Raw genomic sequence first — 21,067 nt, forward strand, 5'->3', positions numbered from 1 at the left:
GAGCCTGCGCGTCCGGAGCCTGTGTTCTGCAACGGGAGAGGCCACAACAGTGAGAGGCCCGCGTACCGCAAAAAAAAAAAAAAAAAAAAATGATTTTAGTGACATGTAAAAACATATTCATTCACTCAGCTTTTACCAGACATCTATCAGAAACACCCTGGGAAACTCAATACACAGGGATTCAAAATTAAATAAAAACATAATCTCCTCCTCAGGAACATGTAGTCAGTTAAAAGAATAGTCCACACATAACTCTGTTAGAATCAATGCTAAATGAAAGGAATGAAAATGCAGGGGTGGTTCAGAATAAAGAAAAATCACAACAGCAAGGGTGATCAGCTTCATGAAGAAAATTGCATTTGAGCTGGGATGTGGGAGTGGGGAAGTTTTCTTGTTTGCATGGTTTTTTTTTTTCACATTTCCTATGTTACATGAAATATTTTTATATTCTTTCATCACAGGTTATGTTATGTTAAGTGTACTTTAAAATTTTTTAAATTTAATTTATTTAAACTAAAGAAAAAGTTCATACATATCTTCAATCCCCAGCCCCTTGCCTCTTGCAACAACCATTGGTTCTCTGTGTCCATGGGCTTCGTTTTTTGTTTTAAGATTACACATGTAAGAAACATCTACGTTATTTGTCTTTCTCTGTCTGATTTATTTCACATAACATAATGTTCTCCATGTCCATCCATGGTTGTCTCAAATAGCAAGATTTCATTCTTCTTTATGGCTGAATAATACTCCATTGTATTTATATATACCACATCTTCTTTATCCATTCATCCATTGATGGACACTTAGATTGTTTCCATATCTTGGCTATTGTAAATAATGCTGCAATGAACATAGGAGTACATGTATCTTTTCGAATTAGTGTTTTCATTTTCTTCATGTAAATACCCAGAAGTAGAATTGCTAGATCACATGGTAATTCTAGTTTTAATTTTTTGAGAAACCTTCTTATGGTTTTCCACAGCAGCTGTATCAGTTAACATTCTCACCAACAATGCACAAGGATTCCCTTTTCTCCACATTCTTGCCAACACTTGCTATTTCTTTTTGTCTTTTTGGTAATAGCCATTTTAACAAGTGTGAGGTGACATCTCATTGTGGTTTTGACTTGCATTTACCTGATGGTTAATGACATAGATCATCTTTTCATGTACCTGTTGGCCATCTCTATGTCTTCTTTGGAAAAACGTCCATTCAGATCTTCTGCCCATTTTTTATTTTTAATTTTTCTTGAATTGGGGTATAGTTGTTTCACAGTGTTATGCTAGTTTCTGCTGTACAGCGAAGTGAATCAGCTATATGTATACATATATCCCCTCTTTTTTGGATTTCCTTCCCATTTAGGTCACCACAAAGCACTGAGTAGAATTCCCTGTGCTATATAGCAGGTTCTCATTAGTCATCTGTTCTATACATAGCAGTGTATATATGTCAATCCCAATCTCCCAGTTCATCCCACCCTCCCTTTCCCTGCCTTGGTGTCTATATGTCTGTTCTCTACGTCTGTGTCTCTATTTCTGCTTTGCAGATAGGTTCATCTGTACCATTTTTCTAGATTTCTACAGATTTTTTATCAGATTTTTTTTTTTTTTTTTTTGCTATTGAGTTGTATGTGTTTTTTGTATATTTTGGGTATTAGCCTCTTATCAGATATATGATTTGCAATTATTTTCTCACACTGAATAGGGTGCCTTTTAATTTTGTTGATAGTTTTCTTTGCTGTTCAGAAGCTTTGATATGGTTCCACTTGTTTAGTTTGATGTGGTCCCACTTGTTTATATTTGCTATTGTTACTTTTTACATTTGGTATCAGATTCAAAAAGTATTGCCAAGACCTATGTCAAGGAGCTTATTGCCTGTGTTTTCTTCTAGGAGTTTTATGGTTTCAGGTCTTATGTCCAAGTCTTTAATCCATTTTGAGTTAATTTTTGTGTATGGTGCAAGTTAGTGATTCAGTATCATTCTTTTGCATATGACTGTCCAATTTTTCCAACACCATTTTTTCAATAGATGGTTCTTTCCCCATTGTTATATTTTTGGGTCCTTCATCATAAGTTAATTGGCCGTATATGTGTAGGTTTATTTCTGGGCTATTCTGTTTCATTGATCTATGTGTCTGTTTTTATGCCAATACCATACTGTTTTAATTACTAATCTTTGTAATATAGTTTGAAATCAGGAAGCATGATGCCTCCAGCTTTGTTCTTCTTTCTCAAGATTGCTTTGGATATTCAGGGTCTTTTGTAGTTCCATATAAATTTTAGAATTGTTTGTTCTATTTTTGTGAAAAATACCATTGGAATTTTGGTATGGATTGCATTGAATTTTTTATATTGCTTTGTGTAGTATGGACATTTTAACAGTATTAATTCTTTCAAATGAGCATGGAATATGTTTCCATTTATTTGTGTCTTCTTCAATTTCTTTCATTAATGTCCTGTAGTTTTTAATATATTGGTCTTTCACCTCCTTGGTTAAATTTATTCCTAGGTATGTTATTCTTTCTGATGCAATTATAAATGGGATTATTTTCTTAATTTCTCTTTCTGATAGTTCATTATTAGTATAGAAAAACAAAACAGATTTTTGCATACTGCAACTTTGCTGAATTGGTTTATTAGTTCTAACGGTTTCTTGATGGAGTCTTTAGGGTTTTCTACCTGTAGTATCGTGTCATATGCAAACAGTGACAGTGTTACTTCTTCCTTTCTAGTTTGAATTCCTTTTATTTTTCTTCTCTGACTACTGTGCCTAGGACTTCCAATACTATGTTGAATGAAAGTGGCAAGAGTGGGCATCCTCGTCTTGTTCCTGATCCTAGAGAAAAGCCTTCAGCTTTTAACCATTAGCTTGTTAGCTGGGGTTTGTCATGTATGGCCTTTGTTTTGTTGAGGTATGTTCCCTCTATTCCCACTTTGTTGAGAGTTTTTTTTTTAATCATAAATGGATGTTGAATATTGTTAAAAGCTTTTTCTGCATCTGTTGAGATCATCATATGATTTTTATCCTTTATTTTGTTAATATGGTGTATCATATTGACTAACTTGTGGATGTTGAACTATCCTTGCATCCCTGCAATAAATTACACTTGATCATAGTATATGATCTTTTTAATGTATTGTTGAATTTGGTTTGCCGATATTTTGTTGAGGATTTTTACCCATCAGGGATATTGGCCTGTAATTTTCTATTTTTTAGGGTCTCTATCTGGTTTTGAATCAGGGTAATGTTGGCTTTGTAGAATGAATTTGGAAGCATTCCTTCCTCTTCAGTTTTCTGGAATAATTTGACGGATAGGTATTAACTTTTCTTTAACTGTTTAGCAGAATTTACCTGCAAAGCCGTCTAGTCCTGGACTTTTATTTGTTGGAGTTTTTGATTACTGATTCAATTTCATTACTGGTAATTAGTCTGTTCAGATTTTCTATTCTTTCCTGATTCAGTCTTGGAAGATTATATGTTTTGGGGAATTTATCCATTTCTTCTAGGTTGTCCAGTTAGTTAGCATATAATTGTTCATAGTTGTCTCTTATGATTCTTTGTATTTCTCTGGTATCGATTATAATTTCTCTTTCATTTCTGATTTTATTTATTTGGGCACTCTTTTTTTTTCTTGGTAAGTCTAGGGAAAGTTTTATCAATTTTGTTTATTTTTTCCAAGAATTAGCTCTAATTTCATCGATCTTTTCTATTGTCTTTTTAGTCTCTATTTCATTGATTTCTGCTCTTTGTTATTTTCTTCCTTCTACTAACTTTGGGCTTCATTTGTTCTCCTTTTTCTAGTTCTTTAAGGTGTAATGTTAGGTTGTTTATTTGAGACTTTTCCTATTCCTTGAGGTAGGCATTTATCACTATGAAATTCCCTTTTAGAACTGCTTCTGTTGCATCCCATAAAATTTAGTATGTTACATTTCCATTTCCATTTGTATCAAAGTATTTTTTGATTTCTCTTTTGATTTTTTTCTTTGATCCCTTAGTTATTCAGTATAATGTTTTTAGTGTAGTTAATGTTTAATGTTGTTAATGTGTTTAATGTGAATTTTCCAGTTTTCTTTCATTAATTTTTAGTTTCATACCATATGGTTAGAAAACATGCTTGGTATAATTTCAGTCCTCTTAAATTTGTTAAGACGTGTCTTGTGACCTAACATATGAGCTGTCTTGTGCACCTGAGAAGAAGGTGTATTCTGTTGCTTTTAGATGGAATGCTTTGTAAATATCTGTTAATCACTTGTCTAACATGTTGTTTAAGGCCAATGTTTTCGTTTTAATTTTCTGTCTGGATGATCTATCCATTGGTGTAACTGTAACCTTAAAATCCCCTACTATTATTGTATCACTATCAATTTCCCCCTTTAGGTCTTTTAATATATGCTTTATATATTTAGGTGCCACTATGTTGGATGCATAACTATTTGCATATGTTATATCCTCTTGTTGGATCACTTCCTTTATCATTATGTAATGCTCTTCTTAATCCCTTATTACAGTATTTGTTTTTTTTTGTTTTGTTTTGTTTTTTTATAAATTTATTTATTTATTTTTGGCTGTGTTGGGTCTTCGTTTCTGTGCAAGGGCTTTCTCTAGTTGCGGCAAGCGGGGGCCTCTCTTCATCACGGTGCGCGGGCCTTTCACTGTCGTGGCCTCTCTTGTTGCGGGGCACAGGCTCCAGACGCGCAGGCTCAGTAGTTGTGGCTCACGGGCCTAGTTGCTCCGTGGCATGTGGGATCTTCCCAGACCAGGGCTCGAACCTGTGTCCCCTGCATTGGCAGGTGGATTCTCAACCACTGCGCCACCAGGGAAGCCCCAGTATTTGTTTTAAAGTCTATTTTAACTGATTTAAGAATAGCTACTCCAGCTTTCTTTTGGTTTCCACTTGCATGGAATATCTTTTTCCATCCCTTCCTTTTTAGTCTGCAAGTGTCCTTACATCTGAAGTGTGTCTCTTGTAGGCAGCATATGAGTGGGTCTTGTTTTTTTATCCACTCATTCAATCTATGTCTTTTAATTAGAGAATTTAGTCCATTTATATTCAGAGTAATTATTGATAGATCTGTGCTTATTGCCATTTTGTTTATTGTTTTCTAACTGTTTTTGTAGTTCCTCTCTGTTCCCTTCTTCTCTTACTTTTCCTTTGTGTTTAATGACTTTCTTTAGTGGTATGCTTATATTCCTTTCTCTTTTGTGTGTGTGTTTACTATAGGTTTTTGCTTTGTGGTTCCCATAAGGCTTATATATAACAACTTATATCTATAACAGTCTATTTTAAGTTGATAACGACTGAAATTTGATCTGATTCTGAAGCTCAAAGTTGTTACTGTTCCCCCACCTCTATGTTTTATGTTTTTAAAGTCACATTTTATATATTTTTATCTTGTGTATCCCTTAACTAATTATTGTGATCATAGTTTTACTACTTTTGTCTTTTAAACTTCATAGTAGCTTTATAAGTACTTAATTTACTACCTTTACTGTATATTTACTTTTCAGTGAGATTATTCTTTAATATGTGTTCTTGTTACTAATTAGCACCCTTTCTTTTCAACTTAAGTCCCTTTAACATTTCTTGTAAAGCCAGTTTAGTGGTGATGAACTCTTTTAGCTTGGGTTCTCTGGAGAACTCTGTATCTCTCCTTAAATTCTGAATGATAACTTTGTCAGGTATAGTATTCTTGGTTGGAATTTTTTTCTTTCAGCACTTTGAATATATTATGCCACTCCCTCTGACCAGCAATGTTTGTGCTGAAAAATCTACTAATAGTCTTATGAGGGTTCCCTTGTACATAGCAAGTCATTTTTCTCTTGCTTCTTTTAAGGTTTTCTCCATGTCTTTGATTTTTGATATTTCAATTATGTGTCTTTGTGTGGTCTCTTTGGGTTTACTTAACTGGCCAGTTCAAGATGGTGGTGATATAGGAAGATACTGAATTCACCTCCTCCCATGGACACACTGAGTCTACAGCTACATATGGAACGATTTCCTCTTTAAAAAACCCTAAAGACTGACTGAGTGACAACTCTGCACCAGGCAGACAAGAAGAAATCCACATCACAATGGGCTGGAGAGGCTGGGACATGATCTTGCCATCAATCTCACCCCCTGTGTGATGACCCACAACTGGAGGGAACTCAAAACCCAAAGCTTCTCTCTGAGGAGCAAAGGGTTCAACCCCAAGTGGAGTTCCTCAGTTTTTAAGACATGTGCTTGAGAGATGACCCCCCCATAACATCTAATTTTGAAAACCAACAGGGCTCACATCCCGAGACCCACATGATGGTAGTGATCTAAGAAACAGCTCTTAAAAGGCTCATGAACACAGATTCACCACCCCAGGGCCCAACTCAGAGGAAGCTAGCTGATTGTGCCTAGACTTAAAGTGAAGGAGGCTCACCTGCTTATATTAAAAGCTTGGCCTAAGGGGCAGGCATCTAATTTAACATACACTTCTATGAGCCTGCTGGAACACTCTTCCCAGATGGAGACTTGCAGGCACCATCTTCATGTTCTCCCTTTGCCATGCTTCACAGAGCCAGTATCTCCCAGAAAAAAGCCTTTACACATGTCTGGTGCCCTGATTTTTGCAGCTGCCGTGCAGGGCATGCCTCCTGATCACCTGGCTCTGGAGGCCAGGGGAGCTTGCATTTCTCCACACATGGGACTGTAATTAATGGTGTCACTCAAAAGGAGCTCATACCCCTGTCTGGTGTCCTGATTTTTATGATTCCTACCAGGAGACACCTCTACATTGCCTGGCTCTGGTGGCCAGTGGGGCTTATACTCACAGGTCCCACAAGACTGTAACCAATGGAGGGAGAGTTCTTAAACAGCTACCATCTCAGGGCACTTCAAGAGGCAACAGACCCAGAGCTAGGTGTTTCTGTGAAGGAGATCTATTAGCTAATCATCATAACTATGGCTCGGTGGGGTAGGTGAGAGGGGAGCGGGGCAGGCTTCTATTTAAACACACATCTAGGGGCTGACTGTAATCCTTCTCAGAAACCTCGAAGGGTGGATGCTATCTTCACACTCACCCTCTGCCAAGCTCCAGAGCACAGCGTTGCCTGGAGAGGAGCTTTGCAAATGTCTGGTGCCCAGTTTTTGTGGCTGATGGCTTGGGAGACACCCCTTGATCACTGGCTCTGGTGGCCAGAAAGGCTGGCATTTTAGGGTCCCAGAAGACTGCGGCAATCAGAGGAATGGTTCTTGGCAGGCTGCCACCACCAGGACACTGCACAGACAGCAGACTGAGGCATACACCCCCAGTCTTTCTGTAAAGGAGGGGCACTTTGCTTTTCCTGGAGCTTCATACTGAGGGGCAGACCTCAGGTTTGGCACACATTTATTGGCATACAGAGCTGCTCTCAAGGAACATAGGCTGTGGACACTGTCTTGACACTCCCCTGCTGCCTTGTTCCCGCTCACCAGTGTCTCCCAGAAAGGAGTTTATGCATTTGTCTGGAGTTTCAATTTTTGTGATTGCTGCCCAGGGGCCACCTCCAGATCATCTGGCTCTGGTGGCTGGTAGGGCTTACACTTGTGGCCCCTCAAGACAATATATATTTGCATACTTTTAAAAGTTGCTGCCTGACTGTCTGGCTTCCAGTCAGCCTGAATCTAGGTGCTGAGATCCTCCCCTAGGGACACTGACAGGTCTTGGCATATCCTCAGCAACTAGGAGCTATTAAAAACATAATAGGCTGCTTGGACAAACACAAAGGTTTGAGAGTCAACCAAGATTTGGGACAGGGCTGAACGAAAGTTTTCATTTACATGAGCCTACTCCTTCAAGACCGCGAGAAGTGGTTGTTTCATCTACTATACAGAAACCAATACAGAGAGTCACGCAAAATGAAGAAGCAGAGGAATATGTTCCAAATGAAAGAACAAGGTGAGCCTCAGAAAAAAACCTTAATGAAACAGAGATAAGTAATTTACCTGTTAAAGAATTCAAAGTAGTGGTCATAAAGATGCTCACTGAACTGGGGAAAAGAAGGACAGAGTGGATGAACACAGTGAGAACCTCAACAAAGAGATGGAAAATGTAAGAAAGTACCAAGTAGAAGTCAAAGAGCTGAAGAATACAATAACTGAGCTGAAAAATACACGATAGGGGTTCAACAGGAGACTAGACGAAGCAAAGAAAGGATCAGTCAACTTGAAGACAAGACAGTGGAACTTACCTAATCACAGCAGTGAAAAGAATGAAAAAATGTGAAGATAGTTTAAGGGACTTATGGGACAACATGAAATAGACTATCATTCTCATAGAGCTCTCAGAAGAAGAGAGAGAGAAAGGGACAAAAAATCTTATTTGAAGGAATAATGGCTGAAAACTTCCCTAACTTGGGGAAGAAATAGACATCCAGATCTAGGAAGCCCAGAGAGTTCCAAATAAAATGCATGTTTTTTAATTAGAAATCAAAGAAGATATTTTAGACATAGGGAAGAAAAGGATAGAGATAGTAGAGATGAAGCATGTTAGAATTATGACTTAGAAAGATTAACTGTGGCAGCCAGGTATGACATTCTTTGTATGAGAGAGAAAGTCAAGTTCAGTTAGAGGTCTGTTGCTGTAGGCAGAACACAAATAATGCATGAATTAAGGCAATGACCTTGGAAATTAAAAAGAGGAAAAAAGAAATGGAAATAGACTCAATTGAACTTAATGCCTAATTATGTATGTAGATAGACAGACAGATAGATGGATAGATGATCAGTGCATCTTAGGCATTACAGCCAGCTCAATTTGAGTCTGTGCATAAATTATAGTACCACTAGGGAAGGCTGCGTTATGTAGAAGGAGCACTGGCGGAAGAGTGATGGTGCAATAAAAGTGACTCTCTCAGAAAATGAACCTGTTTGCCATATAAATGTATCCTTTATACATTAGGAAATAGAGCAAAAATGACTTTAGATGCTTTTAAAAATAAAAATTAGTATGACCTCTCATGTCTTACTAAAACAGAATAAACGCTTCTGACATCGGATACTTATACTGAGAATCTTTGAAAGATGGATGAACTTTGCACCAGCTTAAGGGTAGATAAAAATAATTTTTTCCACATTGTAATACATTTATGAACAAAGATTCAGTGTAATCTCTCTGAACATCATAGTGCCCCTTAGAATGAATATTCATGGCTTTTTTTTTTTTTTTTTTTTTTACTATTTTGCTTATATCATCTACAGGTAGAATTGACATCCACATCTTTTGGGCATCCCCAAATAAAATCTTCTTTTTTGAATTAGAACCAAGAACCAAAGCTCAGTCCTTCAATGATACTTGAGGCTCCTGCATCAATTTTAGACCCATTTCTTTTCATATCACTTCATATGTTCTCCTTCTTCTACTAAACTTACCAATTAAATTTTATTTGTATAATCCTGCTTCTACTTTTAGTTTTCCTCCTAAATTGTTTCTTATGCCTAAATTAGTCTCCTTTTCCTAATGTGAAAGGATTTTGGCATCTCTCCTTAAATTGCCTCTCTTTCATAATATTTTATTTCAAATGTCAGAAAGGTTTATGCTTTCCCTATAATGTGATTTATATTTTTAAAATTTTAAACCCACATTTAAAAACTTTCTTAATCAAAAGAACCAATTGAAATTTAGAAAATTTAGACTCAAATGTAAAATACTGAATATTCAACATGAAAATTAATATTAAAAATCCCAGTACTAGGAATTCCCTAGTGGTCCAGTGGTTAGGACTCCACACTTTCACCAGTGAGGGCCCGGGTTCAATTCCTGGTCAGGAACTGAGATCCCACAAGCCATGCGGCACGGCCAAGGAATAAAAAAAATAAAATAAATTTAAAAATAAATCTCAGTACTGAATTTCAGTCAACTAAGAGAACAACACTTATGAGGAGAAAAAAAAGTCTCTGCAAGAGGAAAGAGAAGGTGGACTTGAACACCATTTATTTCCAAGAAGGATTTTCAGTGGGTTACAGTTAAAGAACAAATAGAATGAGATCAAAACCATTAATGTAGAAAAAAATATTCAAATTAAATAGTAAAGGAAAGAGAATGTGGAAGAATACAGAAAAGACAAAATGAAACTAATCTGAATGGAGAGCTACAGCCAGAGTCAAAAGGAAGAAAGGAAGAAGCCCTAGAGTTGGGGGAAACTCTGTTGTTTGATCATCACAAAAGTTCTCTCGTTTTCTCCTCATCACTCCTACTTTATGGGACAATGCACTAATAATTATTCCCACTGTCTGTACATCCTTCAGCTGGCCAAAATCTCTTTTTTTTTCGCTCCGGAGCAATGACATAACTCCTATACCCTACCACTTGTGTATATTCAGTGCTTGGTATACTTAATATTAAAGTCACTAAGTATCGTGACTTTCTTGGGTTTAGTTTTACCTGTTTATCTACATCACCTAGAGTTGTGCCTAACCTCGAAGGCAATCTACACTCTTCTGTAAATTTGAATGATGGCATTTTATTTAGCGCTCTTTCCCTTCAATTTCAAATGTGCTGATATGCTGATATTGACAAACCAATACTAGCCTTACTCTCCATCCAAAGGAGAGTCATGGGAAATAAAATTAAAAGTTCATTTGGAAACAGATTTTGAGGGGCCCTGAATATAAGGCTAAAGATTTTCAACTTTGGTAAGAGCAGCTAAAAGCTTTTGAGCAGGAAGATAAAATAATCAGAACTGTACTTTAGGAATATTAGTTTAAAATTGTGTTGAAAATGAATTGAAATGAGTAAGAATAGAGATGGGGAGGTCAGTTGAAAAAAAGTCAAGCTGCTAAATTTCCATTTTTGTTATGGATAAATGTCTTAGTCATCTCGTGTTCATCATGTTCATTCAACATAGAAGAAGAAGTTTCTTTTGAAGAACTTGAAGAAGAATTTGACATTCTTGAGGTATAAAAATATATTATTTCTAAACTTAAACTCAATCAAAGTAAAGTTTTAAAGCATATATTTTTATTTTCCATTTTCTAGTCCTAATATTTCCAGTAAAATACGTTAGTGACTTTGGAGGATGACAAAACCATACTTAACAAGAATGTTGAGTTTATGGTGCACATGGACAAAAAGATGCTTTAATTTATTTAATTTTATCTTGATTTTCATAGCAGCAAATATTCTGATGTTTAGCCTGGGGGGAAATGCATGTTTTGTTATCCTTCTTTGTAGATCGTGTATGTTCCTTATACTTACTGCTGTTCCTGTACTTTCTCCTGCATTCCACATGGGCCTAAATATTTCCAGATAACCTCTTGTTTTTTCTCTCTTTCCCAACCACCAAATATACTTCCTTTTCCCTTAATTTGGTGGATCCTGGCTAAGTGTTAAAGGAAAAGGAATTAGATTGAAAAAGTATTTATATCAATGTGAATGATATAAAGATGCATGAAGGGGGAAAAACTGTAATGTGAGTGACTTGGATATTTGGATTTTAAAAGGAATTAGTTGCCCTGAATTAATCTCTGATTGACTGAATTTCAGGCAGTTTAGGGATATACATTTTTTGGGGAAACTACCTACTCTTATATACATTTTAAGACTACCCCTAGTACTACATTTTTCTTTTCCTTAAAGGAAGAAGAAACAGAAACTATAAGTGAAGATGGTAGTTCAAAAGAAGTACATGATATGTCAGTGAAATAAATATATAAATTGCTTTTAAATGTATAACTTTTATTCAAATATAAGGCACATATGTTCTGTATTTATGAATCAATAATACAGTATAATGTAAGGCTGTGGGCCTTGGAGTTGGACAGCTTCAGGATTGAATTCCAGCTCTGTTCATTACAAGCTATGTTACTATAGACTATTTAACTTCTATGTGCTTCCTCTGTGTTGTATAGAGATAATATTTACTTTGCAGAGATTTGTAAAGATTAAGTGAGAGGAAATGTAAAGCATCTAGTACAATGCCTACCACATAGTAGATACTCAGCAATTATCAGTGCCCATCCTTTATATGTTTTCATCTATTTCTGAAGGAAATTTTACAGTTAAAAAAAAAATACAGCATTTTAAAAATGCTCAGTCTGTGCACCTAAGTATAACAAATGTATATCATTTTTGGTTAAGTTACTCATCATAGCAGTATCTTATTCAGATGCCATCTTAATGATTAGACACTGACAATAATACTATGAATTTATAGTTAACTTTTTATTAAGCTAATGAAAGAGAGCCCCTGCATAGTTAAAAATAATTTATATTTTCTTTGAAGTTTGTTTTAGAATATGGATATTTTTGGTCTGATTATTTATAGTTCTTCAAAGAAAATACTGAGAACATTTTGAAGGTCCAACTCAAGCAACTCTGGAAATTTATTACAGTTCTTTATCCTTTTCTTCTCAAATTCTTCTCTCACTCACAACTCTACTTTAGAAACAGATTACATCAACTCTCAATGACACAAAGTATCTTTTTAAGGTAGATCCGAAACTCTTGTTATTGTAATACCTACTTGGGGTGGGTAAATTTTATATATTTCCTGGGGCATATAAGTAATTAATGAAAGCTCCTATTCCAGCTTCTTCTTGTTTTGAGTAAACAGATCATCTTTATTTCAACAAAAGCTTTAAGTGGCTGACAGTGTTGAAGAATTTGAAAGTTATATGTTTCCCAGAGATTTTACCATATCCTCTTTAGAACTCAGAATTGAATGAAATAGAAAAGTTAGAATAGGGACTAAAACTCTTTGATGGTTCAGGGTAATAATAAAATAGCTAATATTCATTTAAAACTTACTATTTGCTAGATTCTATTCTAAACCATATATATATCTGCATCTATCTATATATATAAATACACACACACACACACACACACACACACACACACATACATATAAATTAACTCAGAGAACTAGGTGTTGCCTGAATTGTAAGTACAGCTTGAAATTAAAACGAGGACTGCTTTAAAAAAAGGCATCTCCACAAACACGTGCATGTGTGTACATGTAATCACTATTACACATTCCACGCAATCTCCCACAGCAGGGATATGAGAGCCATTTTAACACCTCCCTGATGATCTTGTCAGTTCTACTTCCTAAATCTCCTGAGTCTCTTTTGTCTTCTCAGCCTCCAAGGCCACCGCCCTAGTTCAAGCTCTAATTACTTTTGGCCTCAACCATTTTTAAAAACTTCTAGTCTCTTTTCCTCTAGTCCTAGCCACTTTTTGTCCATATTTCATGTTGCTACCAAAGAATCTTTCTCAAACAGAAATCTGATCAAATCACTCTCTTGATTATAATCAGTTACAAGTCAAATTTCTTAGCATAATATATCAAATATTTCATAGTCTGGCCTCTGTATCTCTTTTCAGCCTCATTTCCAATCATTTTTTCTCTAATACCCCGAACTTTGAAGTGCTAAATTACTTGAAGCTTTCCAGAATAAACCTGTTTTTCCTGCTTTTCTATATATTCCTCTCTTCAGAATATGTCTCCAATTTCCTGCTACCTAATTCCTGCTCTACTCCACGTCAATCCAAGGCCACCCATCAAACTTTTACTTATCCTTATCCTTTAAGACTCAGAATTGATGTTAATTCATGAGAATTAATTTTTTTAACATCTTTATTGGAGTATAATTGCTTTACAATGGTGTGTTAGTTTCTGCTTTATAACGAAGTGCATCGGTTATACATATACACATGTTCTCATATCTCTTCTCTCCTGCATCTCCCTCACTCCTATCCTCCCTTTCCCACCCCTCTAGGCGGTCACAAACCACCTAGCTGATCTCCCGTAAAAAATGCCATTGGTAATTTGATAGGGATTGCATTGAGTCTGTAGATTGCTTTGGGTAGTACAGTCATTTTCACAATATTGATTCTTCCAATCGAAGAACATGGTATTTCTCTCCATCTCTTTGTATTATCTTTCATTTCTTTCATCAGTGTCTTATAGTTTTCTGCATACAGGTCTTTTGTCTCCCTAGGTAGGTTTATTCCTAGGTACTTCATTCTGTCTGTTGCAGTGGTAAATGGGAGTGTTTCCTTAATATCTCTTTCAGATTTTTCATCATTGGTGTATAGGAATGCTAGAGATTTCTGTGCATTAATTTTGTATCCTGCTACTTGACCAAATTCATTGATTAGCTCTAGTAGTTTTCTGGTGGCATCTTTAGGATTCTCTATGTATAGTATCATGTCATGTGCAAACAGTGACAGTTTTACTTCTTTTCCAATTTGGATTCCTTTTATTTCTTTTTCTTCTCTGATAGTTGTGGCTAGGACTTCCAAAACTCTGTTGAATAAAAGTGGCAAAAGTGGACATCTCTGTCTTGTTCCTGATCTTAGAGGAAATGCTTTCAGCTTTCTGCCATTGAGTATGATGGTAGCTGTAGGTTTGTCATAAATGGCCTTTAAAATGTTGAGGTAGGTTCCCTCTATGCCCACTTTCTGGAGAGTTTTTTTAATCATAAATGGGTGTTGAACTTTGTCAAAAGTTTTTTCTGCATCTACTGAGATGATTATATGGTTTTTATTCTTCAGTCTGTTAATGTGGTGTATCACATTGATTGATTTGTGTGTGTTGAAGAATATTTGCAACCCTGGGATAAATGCCACTTGATCAGGGCGTGTGATCCTTTTAATGTGTTGTTGGATTCAGTTTGCTAGAATTTTGTTGAAGATTTTCACATCTATGTTCATCAGTGATATTGGCCTGTAATTTTCTTTTTCTGTGATATCTTTTTCTGGTTTTGGTATCAGGGTGATAGAGGCCTTGTAGAATGAGCTTGGGAGTGTGACTTCCTCTGCAGTTTTTTGGAAGAGTTTCAGAAGGGTAGGTGTTAACTCTTCTCTAAATGTTTTATAGAATTAGCCTGTGAAGCCATCTGTCCCTGGACTTTTGTTTGTTGGAAGACTTTTTTTTCTAGCTTTAGCATGCTTTTATTTACTTGGTTCAGTTCGTTATTTTTAACAACAAAATAAGCGCCTGTCAATCACCACTCACAACACAGCTAAGTCCTTAACAATAATTACCGTTTGTTATCATCCTTCCCACCATAGCATCTCCAAGCTTATACTCAATATTACCTTGCTTTCCATGTTGTATAGTTTTATTGTATCTATTCAAATTCTCATAATGTATCTTTATTTTATTTGCATTTAACTGTATTCAAAGGGTATCATACTGTATACAGTGGAGACTTATTTTTTATTTTTTTACTTAATATTATTTCTGGTACCTTTTTAAACTCCATATTCTACTGTGAAGACCCATCCATATTTTTCATTTGCTCATTCTCTTGGTTGCATCATCATATTCCATGGAGTATGATGGAACTGTAGAGTACATTCTACAGTTTATTCACCCGGGTTCCTATGCTTGGCATTGGGTTGCTGTCAGGGGTGTGCTCTGGTGAATTGCACTGGTTTTTTAGTCCACTCGGGCTGCCTATCACAGACTACCACAGACTGGGTGGCATAGAGAAATTTATTGCTAATAGTTCTGGAAGCTGCAAGTCCATGAACACTAGGACTTAACACAAGGCACTAGCAGATTTGGTGTCTGGGTAGAGCCTGCTTCCTGGTTCATAGGCGGCTGTCTTCTTGCTGTGTCCTCACATGGTGTGAGGTGAGGAAGCTCTTTGGGGTCCCTTTTATTAGGGCACTAATCCCATTCATGAGGGCTCCACCCTCATGACCTGATCACCTCCCAGAGGCCTCACTGCCTAACACCATCAGATTGGGTGTTAGGATTCAACCTAACCTAATTTAACCTAATTTAGGGGGACACAGACATTCAGTCCATGGCAATGCTGCTCTGAACAGCGCTGCTCTGAACGTGTGTCCTATTACCCAGGGGCTAGGACATCTCTTATGCACATTGTTGGAAGATTTTTAACCACAATTTCAATTTCTGTACTTGTGATTGGTCTGTTCATATTTTCTGTTTCTTCCTGGTTCAGTCTTGGAAGGCTGTATCTTTCCAAGAATTTGTCTATTTCTTCTAGGTTGTCTTTTTTTTTTTTAATATTTTTTAATTTTTGCCTGCGTTGGGTCTTCATTGCTGTATGCGGGCTTTCTCTAGTCGCGGTGAGTGGGGGTTGCTCTTCATTGCAATGTGTGGGCTTCTTATTGCAGTGGCTTCTCATGTTGCACAGCACAGGCTCTAGGTGCACAGACTTCAGTAGTTGTGGCACGCGGGCTCAGTAGTTGCAGCTCATGGGCTCTAGAGCGCAGGCTCAGTAGTTGTGGCACACGGACTTTGTTGCTCCGCAGCATGTGGGATCTTCCTGGACCAGGGCTTGAACCGTGTTCCCTGCATTGGCAGGTGGATTGTTAACCAGTGCACCACCAGGGAAGCCCATAGGTTGTCCATTTTATTGACGTATAGTTGCTTGATCTCTTATCATCCTTTGTATTTCTGTGGTATCTGTTGTAACTTCTTTTTCATTTCTGATTTTATTGATTTGAGTCCTCTCCCATTTTCTCTTGATGAGTCTGGTAAAGGTTTATCAATTTTGTTTATCTTCTCAAAGAAACAGCTTTCAGTTTCATTGATCTTTGCTATTGTTTTCTTCATTTCTATTTCAGTTATTTCTGCTCTGATCTTTATTATTTCTTCCCTCCTACTAACTTTGGGTTTTGTTTGTGCTTCTTTCTCTAGTTGCTTTAGGTGTAAGGATAGGTTGTTTATTTGAGATTTTTCTTGTTTCTTGAGGTAGGATTGTATTGCTATAAACTTCCCTCTTAGAACTGCTTTTGCCGCATCCCATAGGTTTTTGGATTGTTGTGTTTTTGTTACTTGTTTCTAGGTATTTTTTGATTTCCTCTTTGATTTCTTCAGTGATCCACTGATTGTTTAGTAACATATCGTTTAGCCTCCGCATGTTTGTTTTTTACTGTTTTTTTCCTGTATAGTAAGTCCCCTTCGTACAAACCTTCAAGTGGCGAACTTTCAAAGATGCGGATGTGTGTTCCATCAGTGTCAGGCATGAGAGAAATTGCAACTTGCCTTCCATCTCCTATTGCTGATGATCCTTCAGCTCTACCATCTCCCACCTCCTCTCCCTCCTCCAGTCAGTAAGTTCTTGCCTGTTCACTCAATAGCACCTCCCATATGCCAGCAAGGGAAAAGCAACAAGTAACATACAAGAGGATCCCCATAAGGTTATCAGCTGAGTTTTCAGCAGAAACTCTGCAGGCCAGAAGGGAGTGGCAGGATATATTTAAAGTGATGAAAGGGAAAAACCTACAACCAAGATTACCCAGCAAGGATCTCATTCAGATTTGACAGAGAAGTCAAAAGTTTTACAGACAAACAAAAGCTAAGAGAATTCAGCACCACCAAACCAGCTTTACAACAAATGCTAAAGGGACTTCTCTAGGCGGGAAACACAAGAGGAGAAAAAGACCTACATAAACAAACCTAAAACAATTAAGATAATGACAGTAGGAACATACATATCAATAATTAGCTTAGGGACTTCCCTGATGGCACAGCAGTTAAGACTCCACGCTCCCAACGCAGGGGGCCAGGTTCAATCCCTGGTCAAACTAGATCCTACATGCATGCCACAGCTAAGAGTTTGCGTGCCACACTAAGGAGCCCACCTGCTGCAACTAAGGAGCCAGCCTGCTGCAACTAAGAGTGGTGCAACCAAATAAAATAAAATCTTAAAAAATAATAATTACCTTAAATGTAAATGGATTAAGTGCTCCAACCAAGAGACACAGACGAGCTGAATGGATACAAAAACAAGACCTGTATATATACTGTCTACAAGAGAGAATCATTAATAGACTAAGATAGAGATGGGATTCAACAGGGTAGGAGGAGATAAAATAGGAAGTGATTACAGGAATGGAGTATTGAGGATGACTTTCTATCCAAGGTCAGGTACATACCCTAGCTATGTTTAATTGTGGAGTGCTGTATGTCATAGTGCCTTTACTTTGGGGAAACATTTTAACTACTAGCAGAGAAGGAACAGATTTTAGCTTTTTTTTTTTTCTCATTTTTCTTCATGACTGTCCAGCTTCTTTACAGTACTTTTAACTAGCCCTAGCTGTGAGAAATGGAGATTTCTCTTCAGACCTCAGTCATGTGGGATCCCAAGAGATTTAGTTATTCTTCTCAATTAGGCGGTGCGTTGTGCCCAAGTACCCATGAACATGAAACCTACAGTGGTTCTAGATGATACCATTTATTCATCTTTCTTTGTAGAGAACTGGGCTTATCATATATAAAACCCTGCTTCTGGAGGTGTAAGGATCAGGCTGAGCTGCCATTGTTTCAATATCACTTATATTTCATATAAGGGTGATTGGGCTTTACTTGGCAACTGTTAATTCGAAGAATTTAAAGAATTCTGTAATGTATCTACATACTATCTGCAGTGTCAGCTTTGCATATTTGTTCTACCGTTACCAATTTGAATTTTTTTATATAACAAGAAAAGAGAAGCAAAGCAGAAGCTGATCTGTGGTATTTTGTCTCTGTCAACTTCCTGAGAGTTATGTATCATTAGAAACAAATAGGCCTTTTTTGTTCACCTTCTTATTCTAAGCATATCTAAAAAGTTTCTTATATTGCCTCAAGTATTTTTCATAAGCAGTTCTCATTCTGAGCTAACTTCAAGGACTCAGTTTTTGTAGGTTAGTAATGTCATTGCTGTAAATATGAGCAGTTGTATACAAAGTACGTTCATGTATTGTCAGCTTAATCATTTTGTTTTCTGTTCTTTGTATAGACTCTCGGAAAAAATATTAACTCATGTTTCATAAGTCACCACATTATTATTTTCATTGAGGTAATTGGTGACTATTATCAGAAATGGGATAAAAATGTTTTTCAGCCTCCACTCTTTTTTGATCCGTAGTCAAGATCTTTGACCATAGATTCAAACCTGTTTCAATAATAATTTTGAAATCTTACTTCTACGATCCAAACTATGTGTCTTTTCCTTTGTTTGGCTGTTGCCCTTTCTCATCCCTGTTATCTATGAGTCTGCTCTCTGTTTTCTTTGTATATTACACCTTTAGTTATTACCTTCCTTCTCTCTTCTTCTTTATAACTTGCTATCCTAAAAAATTGTCTATATTCTTTCTCTTTTTACCTCCTGTTGACTTTTTTAGATTACTTTATGAATTGTGTCAGTGCTATCATTTATTTTAGAAAAGGTAGGAAATTTTGTTTAAAAAAGGAAAAAATTATCTATATTCCCACCCAGACTCAATTTCTATCCTTTTAGATTTTCTTCTGTGAACATGTACAGTATTCATGAAATTAAGATAGTATTAAACATGTTGGTCTATATCTTGCTTTTCTTAGTGATCTTGAACCCATTTTTATGTCAGTAAATAGAGATTTGAATCACTATTTTATTCATAGCATAGTACATTCTTATACATACAGATTTGCTAGAACTTATTTAAACGGTATTGAATTGTTGCAGTTTAGTTTGCTTCCAATTATTTCTCCCCATTTTAAATAATGCAGCCCACAGACATATTTTTACAAAAATGTATGCCTATTTGTTTATTTGCTTAGGCTAAATTCATAAGATATGAGATTTTGGATCTAAGAATATGACTTTTAAAAAGATATCTTATGCATCACACACTTATCCCCCTAAAACATGGTATCAGTTAACTCCCACATCAGCAATAATTGTGAGTGGAGATTTTACCATACTGTTGCCAACACCAGCCATCTTTGCTCATCAGGCAAGTAAAATACCTCCGTATTATTTTAATGTGCACTTCATTGATTACTACTGAATATAAAAATATTTTCACACGTTAATTGGTCATTCTGTTTCTTCTCTTGTAATGCCCTGTTCAGTTTTTCACCATTTTTTTTTTTCTATTGAGAGTGCCAGTAGTTTAATTATTTGTAAGAACACCTATATTGGAGAGAATAGACTTTGTTCTCTATATTAGAAACAATATTGCTGGTTCATTATGTGTATTTAACTTGGTGATGGCATATTTTGCCACGTAGATGTTTTTGGGTTCTTTGTAACCAAATATATTAGAAGTTTCTCTTAGGTTTTTATTCTCAGTATTCTCAGAGAAAATAATCACAGTTCAAAATTATATAAATTTATATTTTCTTCTGGTACTTTTTAATAAAAATCTTTAATTCATATGAAAATTAATTTGGTATAAGAAGTGTGACATGGGTATCTACCTTTTTTTTCTAAAATATTAGCCAGTTAACTTAATAAATAACTCAGGTAAATCATCATTTAACTGAAATGCTGCCTTTATCATATGCTAAATTATTATATACAATTATATATACTCAAGTATATTAGCTCTGTGTGCTTCACAGTTGCTTAACCTCTGCACTTTTCTCATCTGTAAAATGCAGATAATACTTATAAATTTATTGTAAGAACTAAATATAAGTCCTAAAATAAAATGCAAATATGAATAAAACGTGTATCATTTAACACAATGATTGACCCACAGTATATGCCCAATAAATGAGTTATTATTATTATTTATTTTTGTTATTAATATTGATGAGTCTATTTTGTTATCAGAACCATACTTTTATAATTATTGCCATATAATAAATTTTAATATCTGGTAGGGCAAAATTTCCAACTTTATGATTCTTTGAAACCTAGGAGATTGTATTCATCTTCATATGTTAAAATTTCATCTATCTTTATTAACTGTTTATTGTGTACAAGTTATATAGATACCAGATGCTCTAAATATTGTTCTTAATTATCTTTGTTTTTTCCTGAGAAAAATTACTAGGTATGTTATTTTTCGTAGAAAAATTACTAGATATGTTGTCTTCTTTAGTTATCTTTTATTTCCAATGCTACAGTTTCTTAAATTTATAAAATATTTTATTCATACATTTTCAGAGGCTTAATATGAGAATTAAGAAATTTGGTACAGTTACAAATGAAGAATTCAGAAAATCACCAGGAAATTCTTGGTAATTTCTGCTTTTCTAATTTAAAGTCTTTTTTTTAAATGCAAAATGTAAAATATTTTCTACACTTATTGCATAATTAGAAATTTCTCATAAAGCATTTCTTTATTTTTTCTTTAAAGCTTTGGATTCAATATGTCAACTG

At 35.7% G+C, this 21,067-nt stretch overlaps 1 long non-coding RNA gene across 2 annotated transcripts in view; it reads left to right on the forward strand.

The window, feature by feature from the left end:
- LOC307187918 overlaps positions 1 to 21,067 on the forward strand; it is a 30,707-nt gene that overhangs the window by 6,235 nt on the left and 3,405 nt on the right. Inside the window, exons 3-4 of one of the 2 annotated variants that reach the window (XR_013828718.1) lie at positions 20,852 to 20,925; positions 21,045 to 21,067. This is a non-coding gene — a long non-coding RNA (uncharacterized lncRNA). The remainder of the gene's footprint in view (positions 1 to 20,851; positions 20,926 to 21,044) is intronic. The other variant, XR_013828719.1, reaches the window with a different exon arrangement.

The sequence above is a fragment of the Stenella coeruleoalba genome (genome assembly GCF_951394435.1).
Source record: "Stenella coeruleoalba genome assembly, chromosome: 6".
NCBI classification, from domain to species: domain Eukaryota; kingdom Metazoa; phylum Chordata; class Mammalia; order Artiodactyla; family Delphinidae; genus Stenella; species Stenella coeruleoalba.